Source organism: Eublepharis macularius, chromosome 7, assembly GCF_028583425.1.
Source record: "Eublepharis macularius isolate TG4126 chromosome 7, MPM_Emac_v1.0, whole genome shotgun sequence".
Taxonomy (NCBI): domain Eukaryota; kingdom Metazoa; phylum Chordata; class Lepidosauria; order Squamata; family Eublepharidae; genus Eublepharis; species Eublepharis macularius.
In genome coordinates this window covers 144,234,563-144,251,878 of record NC_072796.1, presented here as the reverse complement: position 1 = coordinate 144,251,878, position 17,316 = coordinate 144,234,563, and positions in this window count along the sequence as shown.

The following is a 17,316-nucleotide window of genomic DNA, read 5'->3' as shown; positions in this document are numbered from 1 at the left end:
GCCGGGCAGCTGTCAAGCTTGTGGGAGAGGCTTGTAAAATGGGAGCCACTTTGAATTTGAAATATTGGCAGGATTCTGAAGCGCAGCTGAAATGTCTGAGGTGGGAGAATGAAGGACGGGGCTCACGTGCCCCCAGAAGCACCCTCGGGGAGAGGCCAGGGCCCGGTGGCAGTTGGGCACCTCCTGGCAGGCAAGTCCCTCCTTCGCCGGCGCCTGAAAAGCCACGGCGTGGCCAGGCAGGGCAGCTGCCGCTGGGCTGCGGAGGGCTGGCTTGGCAGCTGCAGACGTTCCTTCCTAGGGCCCCAGACCAGGCAGAAGCAACCCTTTCCGCCGGGATATCCTTTGAGAACACGAGGACACCAGTTTAGTATTTAGAAAGAGTTTTATTGGCATTCACTAGACCGAACAAATCTATGGACCACAAACAAATATGCCCCCCCCCTCACTCACACACACACACACACACACACCCATGCACTGAAGGAACATGGCTGGCTGCCGCTGGCTTCTCTTCCTTCCCTCCTTGCCGTCGGTGGGAGCTCGGTAGCCATCTGCCGTGCTCCAAAGATGGAGAGTGGAGGCATCACCTGGGCCCTGCCCCGCCCCACGGCTCTCTTCTCCCACCCTGACAGCCATTCCTACAGGCTGCCGTGCCCCCCGCTTCCTCCGAGGCCAAACACCTGATGAGAAACAAGCCTGCGGTTGGTTCTCACGAGCGCCACTCTCGAGAGGCAAGGCCAGGCGGTTGCTCGCCTGCTGAATTCAGCCCTGGTCTGCTTTGGCACACCACCGCAAACACCGCGACACAAGGTTTGTGGAGGCATGCCTGGGGCACAGATGCGCCTGCACACACGCCCAGCGCTTTGGCAAAGAAGTGGGATAAACATCCATAGAATACAATAAATTATCATGCCTGGGGGAAGCCGAGTACTTCCAGGGCCTCTGCTTACCCCGGGCGGGTAGAGGCAATTTGTTGGGTTCACACTCTCTCCCCTGGGGCCACAGCCGGGCTCCCTCCCCTTCACACACTTCCAAGGGCAGGTTCTGCTGCCAGAGGTTCTGTTTCTCCCGAGGGAATGGAGGGGGGGGACGGAGAGGCCCCCCCCCAAAGCTCTTCTCTGCCTCCACCTCTCCCCTGCCCTTCCCATAATATTCTACCTATCTCCTGCAAGAATCAATGTCAAACCAATTTCATGGTAATGTCTTTGGCATGGTTAGCACTTATTAGGAAGCCGTCTCTAGTACACGCCCATCTTCCTCACCCCGGGCACTTTCCATCCTTCCTTCCTTCAACGCTGAAATAAAGAGGCCCGACCCGCTCAGGTTCCACACAGGTGCAGGTCCCTGCCGTGCCTCTTGCTTGTGTCCTTCCCTTCCTCAGTAGCTGTCAGCAGGCGCCAGATCAGGAAGCCTCGGGCCGGAGAGCAGGAGAGGGGAGGGTCGCCAGTCTCCAGGGGATAACTGGAGATCTCCCGGAATTACACCTGATCTCCAGGTGCCAGAGATCAGTTCCCCTGGGGGAAAGGGCTGCTTTGGGGGGAGGACTCTATGGCATTATACCATTCTGAGGCCCTCTCCTCCCCAAACCCCACCTGGATTTCTTTCCAGCCCTTGGAGGCCGGCCTAGAGGGAACTTGCTCAGTGGCGAAAAGGCCCAGCTGTGTCGACTGCCCTCTCCAGCCCTGCTGAGGCGGTTGGAAGCCGAGCGAAACCTGGGCCGGAGAAGTGGCCGCTGGCCTCCCTGTCCCGCAGGCCCTTCTCTGTTCGACGGCCTTGACGGCTCCTGCGGGGTCCGCGCCGCCCCTTCCGCTCTTCCCTGATCCCGCCCCCCCCCACCCCCACCCCCCCACCGCGCTGAGCTCGTCAAAGGCCCATTCCTGGGCTTGGGGGGCGGGGGGGGGGCTGCACTTCAAGGCCTTTCCAGGTGGTCTGTTTCCAGGGCAACAAAATAGAGGGGTTAAGTAACAACCTAAATGTATTAGAGAGTATTTATTATAGGCGTGCACCAATATAGATTAAAAACAAGTTTAAAACATAAGGCCTGATGATGGTACCGTGCAGTGACCCACACAAACAGGCCGAGGTACAGTAAAAACCGACCAGACGCGTTTCGGCCCTCAGGCCTTCCTCAGTGGTCAATTGAAAACAATTTATGATCAAACACACCCACACAATTATAATATATATATATATATATATATATATATATATATATATATATATATTAGAGAGTATTTATTATAGATGTTTGTTATATACGTTTATATATATAGGGCCGAAACGCGTCTGGTCGGTTTTTACTGTACCTCGGCCTATTTGTGTGGGTCATTGCACTGTTTGGGTTGAGTTTGAGGGGATTCCCCCCCACCCCTTTTTTCCGTCCTTGCTGTTTCCAGGGCAAACAGCTCGTGGTGACGCCGTGGGCTGCAGCCGTTCCCTTATTTTGTTGCAGCCCAACTGCTGCTTGGACTTGCCCGGGAAGCGCACCTGTTCCCCAGCCACTGTGCCTTGGGCTTCAGCCCGGGTCTCCAACTGAAGGCTGGGGAATTCCTGGAGTTTTCTGGGGTGGAGCCTGAAGAGGGCGGGGTTTGAGGAGGGGAGGGGCCTCAGCGCAGTATAATGCCCTAGAGTTCACTTTTGAAAGCAGCCATTCGCTCCAGGGGGACTGTCGTCTGGCGAGCAGCTGCCAGTCTGGGAGAGAGTGAGGCCCCCTGGGAGATGGCTACCCTGGGTCCAAAGGGCGGCCATGGAGCCCTGCCGGGCTCTCTGGCCAGTCCCAGGGCCAAGGCAAGGGAGGATGCCCAGCCTGCCAGCATCTGGGAGCTGAGCTGTCCAGCATCTGCTTGCCCCTGTGCTCTGGGGCAAGCAGATGCACGAGAACCCAGAGCCCCCCTTGAGGCCAGCCCCCGGCCTCCCTGCTCAGGGGCAATGCTTGCTTTATTTAACACTTTCCTTTATCTCATTGCAAGGCAACTTCTCTTTCTCCGCTTGCAAAAGAGTCTCAAGTCCAGTTTGGGAGAAGGCCCTGGGCAAGGTCTCCCTCTCTCTCCCTTCCTCTCTCTCTCTCTCTCACACACACACACACACTCACTCACTCCCTGGCAGGCTCCAGGCACAAATCCCTATGGGATGCCCCCCCCTTCCCTTTTCACGCCCTTCCAAGTGCTCTTCATCAGGTATGGTGCAGCAGGCCACCCAGAGGGGAGGGGAAGAGCAGTGAGGCTGTGCGCGCGCACACACACACACACACCACACACACACACCACACACACACCACACACACACACACACACCCCGCTGCCTCCCATCCATTGTGTGTGGTTGGAACGTGGCATTCCTGTCTCGCATCACAGCTGGCCACGTGGCCTGCGGATGGTTCTTGGCTCGGAATAAGGCCGGAGTCTCCCTCCCCACCTTCTGCCAGTCCTCCCAGCCCAGCCCCGCCCTTGCCCGCCTGTCCCTTGGTCCCTCCCCACCCCACTTGCATTATGTGCCCCCCAGCCCTTTGCGTTTGGCCTCCCCTTGCCCCCCTCCTTCCCACGGCTGGAGCTACCCCTGTGTTTGCTCAGGCCCACTGATGACCGTGGTGGTCACGGTGACCTCGCTGACCGTCAGCCTGCCCGCCCTGGGGCCTTCTTGCTGCAGAGGAGAGTGCAGGTCGTGCACAGAAGCTCTCTGGTCCTGGGGCAGCCCTAGGGCCTCTGGGAGCAGCACGCTCAGTGGGTGGAGCACACTGGGGGTTCTTCTCGGCTTGTGTGCCTCCACGATGAGGGTGGTGAGAATGGCCAGAATCTCCTGGCTGCTGAGGGTCCCTGTGATGTACCTCGCGAGGAGATCCTGCCGTTGGGCCTCAGGGACGTATGCGGAGAAGAGGAGGTCCCACATGGAGACCCTCCGGCCGTGGAACTCTCCTACTGGGAAGTTGATGGTCAGAATCTCCAAGGTTTTGGTCCTGGGCTTCTCTGGGGCAAGGCAGCCACTCCCTCTCCTTATATCTCGGCTGGAGGCTCTCACGTGCCGGTCTGGGGTGGCCATTTCTCCCCCGACCTTGGCGACAATCGCAGTGATCACGGTTTCCGTTTGGTCTAGGGTGAGAATTCCTATCCTGTACAGCCTCAAGATCTCCCTCCTTTTCTTCTCGGGCATATACTTGGAGTGCAACAGATCCCACAAGGAGACCTTCTGCCCACGGAACTCACCCACAGCAACTGAAACCATCCTGGACTTCAACGCCTCGTCCTTGTCTTGCTCTTCCTTGTCATCCTCGGGGTGTTCATCGCCACCATTGTCCTCCTCCTCCTCCTCCTCCTCCTCCTCCTCCAGTCTTGCCGTGCCAGGACCAGGGGCTCCTCCTGCTGGGACGTGCCTACTTGTTCCAGTTGCCGTCTGCTCCTCCAGGGAGTCAAAGAACTCGTGCAGTGAGGCCAGGATAATAAGGATGGAGGAGAGCTCTTCCACACCAAAAGAACCCTCTCGGTACTTCCTCAGCAGCTCCTCCCTTTTGTCGCGGGCAATGTAGTGAGAGAAGAGGAGGTCCCACACGGACAGCTGCTGGCCCTTGGACTCTCCCGCGGGAATCGTCACCATTTTGGACTTCAGCAGGTCATCGGGGTCCCTGCTGCAGGGGGCAACGGCTGCCACCAGGCCCTCCCAGAAGCCAGGCGCCTCTCGGCTCCGATTGATCACTTTTACAATGAGCTTCTTTCGACTGGCCTCTAATTTCTCCAGGATGCCACTCACAGCTGCGGTCATCTGCTCTGTGCTAAGCGTCCCTGCCCTGTAAAGCCCCAGCAGCTCCTGTCTTTTATCCTGCGGAAAATATTTCGACGAGATAATGTCCAGCAAAGGGACATTTTGTCCTCTGAACTCCCCAAGAGTTACAGGGATGCAGATCAACCCTAACGTTTTCCTCAGTTCTTCCTCTTGGGGGTCGACTGTGTCAGACTCGTCCATGGTGTCCATCTCCTGGCCTGGGCCACCCACATGGCCCAACTCTTTGGCTCTTACTTCCTCTATTTTGGTGACGATGGCCGTGACCACCACCTCCATTTGGTCCGTGGTGAGTATGCCAAACTTGTAGAGCTTCAGAAGTTCCTTCTTTTTCTCTTCGGGGATATACTTGGAATGGAGTAAATCCCAGACGGAGACCTTTTGCCCACGGAACTCGCCTGCTGAAATCTTGACCATCCTCGACCTCAGAGCTGTCTCTAGTTCTTCTTGCTCTGAGACACTTTTCGAGACCTCCATTTCTTGGCTGGGTCTTTCCTCCTTTCCGGGGCAGGGGTCTCTTTCGGCTTCTGTCTCAGCAATGGTGTTATTGAGGATAGTAACGATGTCCTGGAGTGTGACGGTGCCCGCTTTGTACTGCCGTAGCAACTCCTGCTTCTTCTGCAGAGGGATGTACCTGGAGAAGAGGAGGTCCCAGGCAGAGACTTCTTGCCCTTGGAAAAGACCCACGTTGACCTTGGTTGTGGCCGACTGCAACGACTTCTGAGTGCTCTTATCCAGCTTTGAGATGATGGAGCCCTTCTCCATTACCTGGACCAAGAGCAGCCCAGTCTCAGGGTCAGGGACGCACCTGTGCAGAAGCTGCGTGTAGGTCAGGTTCTCACGGGCAATGGGGTCAAAGCACCTTTTGGAGTGGTTGGCAGGGTCTGCAATCAGGTGGCACATTTCTCCATCCATGTAGCCCCACTTGTAGGCCAGCTCCACAGGGAGTCGGTGGCTGTGCATGGGGTGGGTGAGGCCCCCCGTAGCAACTTGGGCCTCCAGCAGGCGGATGCCGTGGTCTTTGACCAAGAGGCCTTTCTTCATAGCCTGGAAGAGGGAGATTTTATTCCCCGAGAAAGGATCGGTGTAGCCAGTCACGGCTTTCTCTGCAATGAGGAGCGTGTTGAAATACTCTCTGTCTATCAGGCCAGCGTTGGTTGCATCTCTCACCGACAGCTTCCGGTTCTTGATGGGGTCCAGGATGCAGCCAGACACGGCTTGCGCCTCCAGCAGAGCCAAGCCCGTCCCTCGGGTCAGGAGGCCCTTCCGCATGGCCTTCTGGATGGTCAGCTTCTCCTTGCTGGGCTCTTTCAGGACGCCTGCTACGATGGCCTCCCCTCCCAGCAGTGTTGGACACGGAAAGGGCCACTGTGGCTCTTCGCGGACTTGCACGATTGGCATCTCTTCTGTGCCCCCTTTGGTCAAATGCTTGGTCTGTGACATGGCTGTGGTGCAAACGTATCTGCCTGTGCTCTGGGTGTGGATCCTGCCGAAGTGGCGCCCGAGTCTCTGCAGAGAGAGAAGGAACAGAACACTCTCATAGCCTGTTCAGGTTCGTGTGGCCGCTGCCTCCCATTACAGGCCCCCCACCCTCCACCCCCCACGTGCCTGCTGGTTTCTTTCTTCCCTACAGTTTTGCCCTGCCTTCCTCCAAAGAGCTTGGGGCAGTGACCACGGCTCCATCTTATCCTCTCAGCTACCCAGTCAGGGGGGTCATGTCGTGGGAGAGAAAGTGACTGGCCCAGGGTCAGCCAGTGAGTTGCAGGGTGAGCAGGGGCTTGGACCTGGGTCTCCTCGGGTCTAATCCAGCTCTCTGTCTACAAGACCACGGTGGCTGACGTGGCAGGGCTGGCAGAGGCCCTAATCAGTTCTGGCGCTACTTTCTATACAATTTCTATATTTTTCTATACTTTCAATTTCGGGCCTTGTCAGTTCTTCTCAGGGAGGTTTGTCCTTCCCCCAAATGCTGCATTTAACCTGTGTAGGCCCAGCTGCTGGCGTGGGGCAAACCACACACACACACACACACACACACACTCAGGCAGAGGCTGAGCCAGCCCTTTGACTGCCTGTCTCAGGGAAGCTCCACAGGGCTGGACTGGCCCTGGCCCTGTGTCTTTAGGAGGCCCCATGGCATTGCCCCAAAAGGCCATTTAGTAAGTTGGGATTTAGAGGCCCCTTACTACTCTCTTACTACTCTCCTTCTTTGGGGGTTTTTAAGCAGAGGCTAGATGGCCACCTGACAGCAATGCTGATTCTGTGAACCTGGGCAGATCATGAGAGAGGGCAGGAAGACTTGCATCAGTGCTTCGTTCTCACAGCCTTCTTACATGCCCAGGGTAAAGCCAATTGCCACCTTGGGGTCAGTTAGCAACTTTCCCTAGGCCAGTTTGGCTAGGGATCCTAACAGTGTTTTGCCATCTTCTGGGCATAGAGCAGGGGTCACTGGGTGTGTGTGTGGTGGTGGGGGGGTAGTTGTGAATTTCCTGCATTGTGCAAGGGGTTGGGCTAGATGACCCTGGAGGTATCTTCCAACCCTATGATTCTATTCTTCTTCTCTAGCAGAAGTCTGAATTCAGCTCTGGGCTTCCCTTGCGTCCCAGATGCTTCAGGAATAAATGGGACAGTTTCTTCATTCGGCTAAATCAATTTCCAAGGACCAAAGAGCCCCCCCCCGCCCCCCGCCAGCACCTCACTCATGGTCCCTGATTGACCTGCCCTAAGCCCGCCTGTGGGGGGGGGCGGGACGGGATATAAATTGAATAGCCCCCGACCGTAACCACACGGGTCTGGCGTGCTGCGTCCCACCTGTTCCATTCACTCTTTTAGAGCATTTCCATCCTGCCCCCCTGCCATGGAATTGACACCCAGGGCAGCACCTCGTTGGCGCCTCTCCCAGCGGCCACAGACGGACTCAGCCCGCTTGGCTGGCCGGCTGCAGGGAAGAATCGGGGCATTTCTCCCGCAGAGGAACCCCCCCCCCCAGGGCTGCACACAGGGTCTGCCTGGGCCGAGGGCACCTGCAGGTGGGTTTGGCCAAGGCTGGTATGCTGGTTCAGCTGAGGTGGGCGCCTGGCAATGAGGCTGCTGGGCAGGGTTTGCGCTGCCTGGGCCGGGTTGTGCCCTTGCCCTCCTCCTCTGTGGCCAATGAGCAGGCTGTCCAGCAATGCCGCGTGTCTAGAAAGCCCACAAAGCTGAGTGGTGGTGCCTGGAGAGGCACAGCGGGGTGTCCTCCCCCTTAGGGAAATTGCACACCAAGCTCAGCGGCTGGCCCGGTTTGTGGCACTGGCCTGAGCCAGGCAGGTGACCCATCTTTGCCCCCCAGCTAGAAAACTGGTTTGTGCCCAGTTCCCCATGGCTCCCCAGCGCCATCCACTCGCTCATTATTCTAATTGCTGCCTTGTGGAGTGTGATTTATTCTGTCTGGCTAATACTGTGTTCAGAATGAAGACGAGGCTGCTTGGCTGGTGAGGTCACGCTCCAAACATAGCTAATCATGGCAGTGGGGGGGCCACCCTGGACAGAAACAGGCGCAAAGGGGTGAGTCTTGCCCCAGAACTGAGAGAGGCCTTTCCAGACAAACAGGCGGGGCAGGGGGGGGGGCCTTCCCCTTGGCCTCTTGGGCTCTGCCGACCCCTTCCCCCCTCCTAAACCAGGATCGGGTCTCTGCCTTCGCAGGGCCGGATGCTCCAGCAAATGCCCAGTTCATTCCCAGCAGGGCAACACCAACAGGGATGCCACAAAACTTCCTAAGGCCAGCCAGGCACAGGAGTGTGGCTGCTGAAGCGCTGGGGCTTCTTGCCTGGGGGGGGGGCACGGGGGCTCCTGTTCAGCAACCCTTCGGCAGGGGCATGGCGGAGGGCTCAGGCAGCTGCAGTTGGAAGGCGGCTTCCAAGCCGGTGGGCTGCAAAGGGGCCTCGTCTGGGGGCCCTGGGGAGCCACTGCCAGGCAGGGCCCTGGGACTCCCGGAGGGGGGGGCGGGGGGGAAACTCATGCAGGCAGAGGAGCGATGCTGCCCAGTGAGGTGCAGGCTGAGACTGCACAGCCCCCCAGGACCCCCGGGATCTCTGGCTGCAGGGACCAGCGATGGGGCTGTGCAATGTCACGGGAGGCTGCTAATTATGTGGATTGGGCCCAAGAGGCATGAAGCAATTAGGGCCCAGGTGCTTCCCGTCCCCTCCCTGTGTGTCATTTCCTCCTCACTGGGCCCTGGTACAGCCGCAGAAGGCCTCTGGGGCCTGAGCACCTCCTGCCCTCTTCTGGGGGGATGGCGCCCCTTGCAAGCCCCCAGTGGACTGGCCTTGGCACACCCCAGGAGGCGGCTCTACCTCCTGCCTGTGTTCCCCCGAGCCCACCACCCCTCCGTGGCATCTCTGCTGGGGGGGGGGAGACCAGGAGAGCTCACTGGGGAGGGGTCGGCCCCGTATGTCCCCAAAGGAACGCAGGAGGGCGGGGGAAAGGAAGAGGTTTACAGATGACCCCCCCCCCCAACAGCGAGCGCCTTTGGCCCAGCACCGGCTGGCTGCTGAGACTGCCAGAGGACTGCAAGGGATCAGGCGGCAGCAGGGGACGGGCAAGGCCTTGAAGGGACCCTGGAGTGCCAAGGCTGGCCGGGAGAGACCAGGGCCCTCGACTGCCCAGGAACTGGTGGGCAGGCAGGGAGGGAGGGAGGAACAGCACCTGCTTAAGCCACTCGGAGTGGCTCTCAACAGGAACCCCAAAGTGATCTTTGCCAAAAGCTCAGAACCTCCAGGGCCTGTCTGGTCTTTTTTTTTGGGGGGGGAAGGGGGTTGGAAGCCGCTCCCACCTCCCCCGGTCCCACCAGCGGAGAACCTCCGGAGCTGGGCTTGCACCTGGGTGGTGGCAGCAGCAGGGCCAGAGTGAAAGGCAGTCACAGGAGCCAGCGACACCCGCCACTTCCTCTCACAGCACCCCTTTCCTCTGACGATGCCACCCAGACAGCCGCTTGCTCAGCCTGGATGGGCTGCCGGCCTCACCTGCCATCTCCCTCCCTCCTTTTCTCTCTCTCTGAGAAGGGCACAAACACGCCATGCCGGCCTCCCTTGCTGTTTGTCCCCCAGCACCTGGCTTTCAGAGGTAGACTGCCTCAGACTCTTGAGGTTCCGTTTACCATAATGGCCACTACTCACTCACAGACTTAAAAACAGAACAGTAAATAAACGCAAGCACTCTCAGAAAAAGTTCACATGCCCTGATTAAAAGGGACGGTAAACAAATCCCTCTCGGTTTCCAGGTGCGCCTCAAAGGGCTGTTCTAAAGGACCCCCAGGGGCTGGTTGCAGAGGCGCCTTGTTTTCATCCCTGGCATATCTAAGCTTCCTTCCTCCAGAGGCAGGACTTGATTCCTGAAAAAATAGGACCAACCTTCCTCTGGCAGCCACTTCCAGAGCAAAGCAAGCATTCTTGCTAGGCCAGAGGCCAGAGGCCGCAGAATGGGCTCCCGGGCTCCCAGAAGCTTTGGGGTTCCAAGGGTCATGCATTTAAGGAGGTGACAGGGGACTGTGGGGCCTCCTTTCCATGGGGCTCTTGTGCACCCCAAAGGGCCCTGGCAACAGGTTAGCTCCCTAGGAGCTGGCATCTCAGGGCCAGGCCAAACCGTGCCTGGGGTGCTCAGGGAGCGGGCCAGAGGCTGCCCTGCCAGTCTCCATGCCTTCCCCCTGGGGTGGGGCTAAGCACTCCCCTTGCTTCTCCTTACACCTTTGGAGGCTTGGCCACCCAGCTGGCCAGCTGCAGCACGGCAGGTCAGAGTGCCCATGGCTGGCCTGAGCGGTGCTGTGTGGAGCTGCCTGCCCTGCACTAGCCAGCTGACCTGGGAAAGGGTTGCCGGGTGGCTGCCTTCCCAGTCTCCTGCCCCCCCTCCCCTGCCTTTCCCTGCTCTCCTACCCCACAAGGCAGCTCCCTGTGGCCCTGCTGTTGGGTCTCCAGCTGCCCGCCACACCCTCTCTTGGGGGAGGCCCTTGAGCCTCCCTGCTACCTGGACCAGCAGGCAAGGGGCCTCTTCCGGATTTGTGAGGATGGACCAAGGCCCGCCACCTCTGCAGAAGTGGCAGCTCTCCCAGGTCGCTTGCCACAAAACCTCAGAGCGGTCAGGCGACAGGAGCAAGATACGGCCAAGTGTTCGTTTGGGAGGCCAGCCAGGGAGTGATGGGAGAGCCCCATTCTGGGCAGGGATTTCCGGGTGGGAGGCAGGGAAGGGGCTGAGATGTGGGTGGGTGTTAAGAGGAAAGCCAGACCTCTGCTCAGCTGTTCAGGAATAAGCTAAGGGGCTTCATGTGGCGCCCTCCCTCCACTGGAGACAGGGAACGGCGACTGGCCACAGCAGCCCCCGGGGCCACAAGAACCCTGGCCCTGTCTAGCCGTTGCCTCCAGCAGAGGAAGCGCACACGCCAAGAAGGCAAGCTGGGATGCCCAGGACGGGAGGCCGCCATCTCCAGGGAAGGGCACCCCTGCTTGATGGCCTGCCTCAGTGCAGACAGTCCCTGCCCGTGAGGCACTGCCAAGGGCTGAAGAGGCCCCTGCCTTGCCCTCATCCATGCCCTTACCTGCAGGTTCTGAGCGACGCTCTGGGATCCGCCGTGCACTGCTGTGCTCTTGCTGCTGCTGCCGCCGCTGCCTCTGTGCCCGGCTGGGGTGCTGCCTTGCTTTAAAGCTTCCCATTACATCCCCGCCCTGGGATGACACACCAGCCCAGCCCTGGCAGAGAAGTACACACACAAACACACACATGCTGGCCACATCCTCTGCTCAGAACTCTTCCTGACCAAGGGCCGTTTCAGAGTCCATCCTTCACTGCTCACCTTTACAGTGCGGCTGGAAACAAGCAAGGCTTTTGAAATGGGGGCCTCTCAGAGCTGGATTCCAAGCACACGAAGTCCTGCAGAGGCCATGGAAGGAGGATTTGCCTAGGGCAGCCTTTGGCCTCCTGCTCAGCCTCCATGGGATCCTTTGCAGAAAGCAACTGGGTCTCCCACCAGCGGGCAATGAAGAGAGAAAGGGGTTCAAGGGAATCAGATCTGGCCTGAGGACAGACCCATCCAAGCCTGGATTGAGAACAGAGGTAAAACTGGCAGGTGTGACATGGCGGCTTTTAAAGTTAAGAACAACAAAGTTTATTCAGAAAGTTAACGGGGGAAAGTTAACAGTCCGGCAGAAGTTGTGGGCTTTGAACACATTCTCTCCAGCGAGTGGTCCCACGGCAGCCCATCTCTCTGCCGTCCATGCAGCACCAGGCAGACCCTCTTGGCATCCGGTGAGGGAGGGGGGCTTGAGTGCCTGTCTGCTCTGAGCTTGCCCACCCACTCCTGTTACGAGAGCCCCTGTGACACCCCACCCACCTTTGGCTGGGGTATTAAGGCCCAGGGATCCCCATTCCTACCCGTGACTGAAGAAGGGAGCGCTGAGTCTCGAAAGCTTGCACCCTGTAAAGCTTTTTGGTCTCTAAGGTGCCACTGGACTCACTCCAAGAGCCCTTCTTTCTCCCTCGCAGCTCCCAGCCTCCCCCACCCCCCACAAAACCTTCCCTCCCCGCCACAACGGAGCTGGTCCTCAGCCCACAGCTCCCGTGGGCCGGTTCAGAGGCCTGCCCTGACAGCTCCTGTGCCTTGGGGGTGCATGCCATCTGCCTCGAGGCACCGACGGAGCCTCTGATCAGATGTCTCGGCCTACTCTGTGAGCCACCCAAGTTGAAGGCTCCAATTCTTTCACCCCAGAGTCTGCTGGAGCCAGGAGGGGGTGAAGTTCTGCAGGGCCTGCAATGAACCACCATCGATCGCTGCTCAAGGGGCAGTTCAAGAGAAAGAGGCTGGGCCTGGTCCAAAAGGTGGGCCCCCGAAGGCCAACAGGGAGGCTCCCTGGCCTTCCTAAGGAGCCCCTGGGCGTGCCTTGGAGTGGCGGCAGGGCCTGTGTGGGGCCTGTGTGGGGCCCGGCGCTTCAGCCCTTGCCGTGCATGCAGAAGGTGCCAGCGCCAGGGGGGCCGTGATGGAAGACCTCTTGTTGCCTGGCAGCCGCCTCCAGTTGGAACCCAAGATCCTGGCCTAAGCAGACCAATGGCCTGATGGGCCACCTCTGGGGTGGAGTGACCCAAGGACCTGTCCGCGCAGAGGCTATCAAGGGGGGCAGGCAGGCTGACCGCAGGGGCCCGGCACAAGAGGCCCTGGGGGGACCTTGGGGTAGCTCTTCTGTTCTCTCCTTCGGTTTTGTGCTGGTTGCATGCCACATGATTGCCCAGGGCCACACGATGAGGAGGGCACCGATGTACCATCACGGGGGGCTCCTTGGCCTGACCCCAGCCACAAGCTGCCTGGGTGGAATTGCCTCTGGCATCACCAGCCCTGCCACAGGGCCGCAGCTCAGCTCCACGGGCTCTGAGGCAGACGGGTGTGGAGTACAGACCGCATGGGAGCCACTGTGAGGAGCCAGGAAAATGGCTCGGTCAAGGGACAAGCTGTACAGTCTGGCACAGCCAGAGCCACCGTGGTGCCAGCAGAGCAGGCCGAGAGCAGGACTGCGCCGGAAGTCTTGGGAGGGCTCTACAGCACTGGCTTCACCACCAGAGCTGCGGGGCAAAGCCTGGAGACCGTGCGCTGCGATCCCAGGAGAACGGCCTTCAGCGGCCAGGTAGGCAGAGCACAGTCGAGCGGAGGCCCAGCGGCACCTGGAACACGAACAACCACATGAGCTTTTGGGGAGGGAGAGCAGAGCCCTCTGCTGGCAACAGTCCGCAAGCGCCGGTGTTTTCTTCTGGGGCTGGGCGGCAAGCATGGCTGGGACCTCTGGGGCGCGGTGTGGGGCAGCATGTGGGCCAGGAGCTCTGATGGGGGCGGTCGCTGTGGGGCTAGATGCCCCCCTGACAGCAATGATGATTCTCTGACTCAATAAGAATTCCGGCAGATCTGGGGAGGGAGGGCAGGAAGGACTGAGCTGGGGCTAGGCCCTTCTTACGTGCTCAGGGTAAGGCCAATCGCCACTTTGGGGTCAGGAAGGGATTTCCTCCCAGGCCAGATCCTGGAAGTTTTTTTGCCTTCCTCTGGGCATCGAGCAGGGGGCACTGGGGGAGGTGGGGGGGGAAGATAGCTGTGAATTTCCTGCGTTGTGCAGGGGGCTGGACTAGATGCCCCTGGTGCCCACTCCCAGCTCTCTGTTTCTATGGCTCTGTGATGTGCCCCTGCCTCTTCTTGGACCCAGGCTGCAGCACTGCTCAACATCTAGGGCTGGCCTTGAGTTGAAGAGCGACTTGGCCACCACACCCCCAGCCCTGACTGTGGCAGTGCTGAAGGATCAGCGCATCTCCCCTTTCTGTCCATCAAGGGCTCACGCAGAGCTTCGGTAGTGGCTGCATGTAAAGACCCTGGGAAAGCGGGCTTTCAGGTGGGTAGCCATAGAACCCTAGGGTTGGAAGGGACCTCCAGGCTCATCTAGTCCAGCCCCCTGCACAATGTAGGAAAATCACAACTACTCACCCCCACTCCCAGCGACCCCTGCTCCATGCCCAGAAGGTGGCAAAACACCGTCAGGATCCCTAGCCAAAATGGCCTGAGGAAAATTGCTACCTGACCCCACGGTGGCGGCCATGTTGGCCTCCAGCAGCTGAGCAAGGTGCTTTAGCAGGAGTTTCCCGGGGATAAGCTTCGAGGGTCAGGCGCCCTTCATCATATACAAATAGGAATGGAGATCCCCGAGTCTTTATATCACATTCAGAAGGTGGGGGGGGGGCATTGCAAAGAAGTCAGAGAGGATGTAGAGGGACAATGTGACATGTTGATTAAAGCGGGGGAGGAAATGGAGAAAAGTAGCATCTGTAGTGAGGTAAGAATCTGATATCCATATTCAGCCCTGGGGAGTCCATCGTTCTGAACTGGTGAATGAACTCCGTTTCAGCAACCAGGCGTTGCAGTCTTCCCTTGAGGTTTCTCTGGCCGAGGACGGCCGCCATGAGATCAGCATTGGCCACGGAATGTCCTGGCACACGAAAACGTTCCCCCACAGCCAGCTTTTGAGCCTTGTGATTTTAAATGTCAGATTCCTGTCCGTTTATTCTTTTGTGTAGGGACTGACCTGGTTGTCCAGTGCAGCGAGTGGAAGGGCATCATTGTCACTTGATGGCATGGACAACATTGGAAGAGGAACAAGTGGCGGGAGCGGCTGGGTGCTGTCAGGCCCGGTGGCTGTGCCATTAGGGTGAATACGGGGACGAAGTGGGTGTCTTGGTTTGCCCCCCAAGTCTGCGCCCACGTTGGGAAGTGCATTGCTGTGAGTGTGGAGTTGTTTAAGGTTGCGAGGCTGCCTGTGGGCAAGAAAAAGGTTTGCCTCCCACTGCCGGTGAGAAGGGGGGGGGGCATTGTCCAGCACAGGCTGTAGGGCACTGAGGGTGGGCTGAAACAGCCGGAGGCGAGGGCCGTATGGGGCCACCCGTGGCGTCCTCGTGTTGCTTTGTTTGGGCCTGTCTGGTGTCATTCCGGCTTTGGCGATCTGTTTCCCTACCACACCGGGTGGGTAGTGTAATTTCCAAAAATGTCTGTTGTAGATTCTAGTAGTTAGTGCTAGAGGAATTCTATGGAGACACGGAGGGGCACCTCTCCACAGGAAGCCCTGCTTTTGCCAGCGTGGTGGTCCCAAAGCATGGTGGCGAGGGGGGCACAGGAAGCTGCCTCCCCTCCCCCCATGTACTTTGAGCTCCCACAGTGAAGAGAGGCAACATAGCAGGCTAACAACTATATTGCCCTACTCTGGGGCGATGTTCCGTCACTTTTGTAAACAGCCACAATATCGTCACCAGGGGCCAGGGACCAGTGGGGAGGGGCAATGCGCCCCCATGGCTGAGATATCCAGGAGGACACCCCCACCCCACTGGCAGAGCAGCCTCCCCTTGAGCTCTGCTTGGGCACAACTGTGCAGCATAGATGGCAGATCTCTGCCTCTGGGCACAGCTCCCCCTTCCGCCAGCCACAAGCACACAGACTCCCTTGCAGGGAGTGGGGATGGGTGAAATGGAGGCTCTAAACTGCAATAGCAAAGGTCAAGATCACACCAGAGCACGGCTTTATTCTGTGCCAGTTAATGCAACCTGCGTGTTTATTCCCCCGTATTGTTTGGTGTGGAGACGTTGTCTCTCGCTGTGTACTTGCGATTGTGCTTCACGTTTAATGAACTGGCTGAAGTAAAGAAGAAAAGCACCTTCAGAGGATAAGCAAGCAGGGCAAACGGTCTGGAAGATGCCAGCCTAGCACGGCCCAAATGGCCCCCAGGAGGGGCACTCTCCCTGTACCTTGGCCCCAGGGCGTCTCCCTTTCTTGTTGCACATTTTGGGCACCCAGCTGGCTATCTGTGTAAATCAGCGGAGGCCCGGAGAAGGCCCGGGTACACGGGGGCGGGGGGGGGCACTGCCAGACTGTGGGGAAGGTCAGCAGCGGCGTCTATTTTTTAACCACAACATGCTGGTGAGAAGCTGCTGCTGAAACCGTTCTGGGAAAGAGCTGGCGGGAAAGGGGGAGGGAGGTTGTGCCGCCATGGGAATAAAAACTGCCCCCCACAACACAGCCTGGGTAAAGCTGGCTAAAACGTGTGTGTCGTGTGTGCGCGTGCATGTGTGCATGCCTGGGGGACTGCGCAGGGCCTCAGGCCCAGGAGACATCTTGAAGAGGTTTGCATGTTGCACCAGCCTAGGCCATCGGCCATGTGCTGGGGCCTATGAGGGGCGGGATTAACTTCCTTTTTCTTGCCTGCTGGGGGGGGTATACCTGCCCCACGCCATAATGCAGACCAACAGGTCCCAAGCCGTACACCCCTGCAATAGTGCTAGTGCAAGGGTGGCCCCCCTTTTGAATTCCAGAGACAGGTGGAGAAGTATGTGCAGAGGGCATTTCCCTCGCCACTGGGTCGCCACAGCAGCCTGCCCGCCCTGCCCCGCCCCAGTCCCTAATCTGACACGACCCCTTCCAGGGGTCTACTGGCTGGCAGGTTGGAAGGGCTGCCACTGGGGCTGCCCCCTCCATGGGAAGTAATTAGCACAAAATATGGAGCAACACGGTAAGTATGGCAGCAACAAAACACAATTTCCTGTGCAATAACAATGTCTCCCTATTTTATTTACAGTAATTGCATAATTTAACAGAACTATACCACATGTAACCAGTTCTAGGAAAAATTATTTTGCAGGCGTCATATATGCTCCAAAGTCCATACATAAAGTGTCCAGTGCTTCAAGTGCTCTATTAATATTGCAACAGGTATTAAAGTGCAAATGCTTCCTAGCACCATGTACACATTAATTATTTCATACAAGCTCGCCTTATATTCCAACTGGAGTTGGGTATAGTCCAAGATTTGGTTCCAATAAACTGTGTAGTTCACAGATCACAAGTAGACCTAAAGAATACACGCAAAGGTGTATACACGCAATGGTTACATGTGGTATAGTTCTGTTAAATTATGCAATTACTGTAAATAAAATAGGGAGACATTGTTATTGCACGGGAAATTGTGTTTTGTTGCTGCCCTCCATGGGAAGAGCAACCACATCCACGCAAGG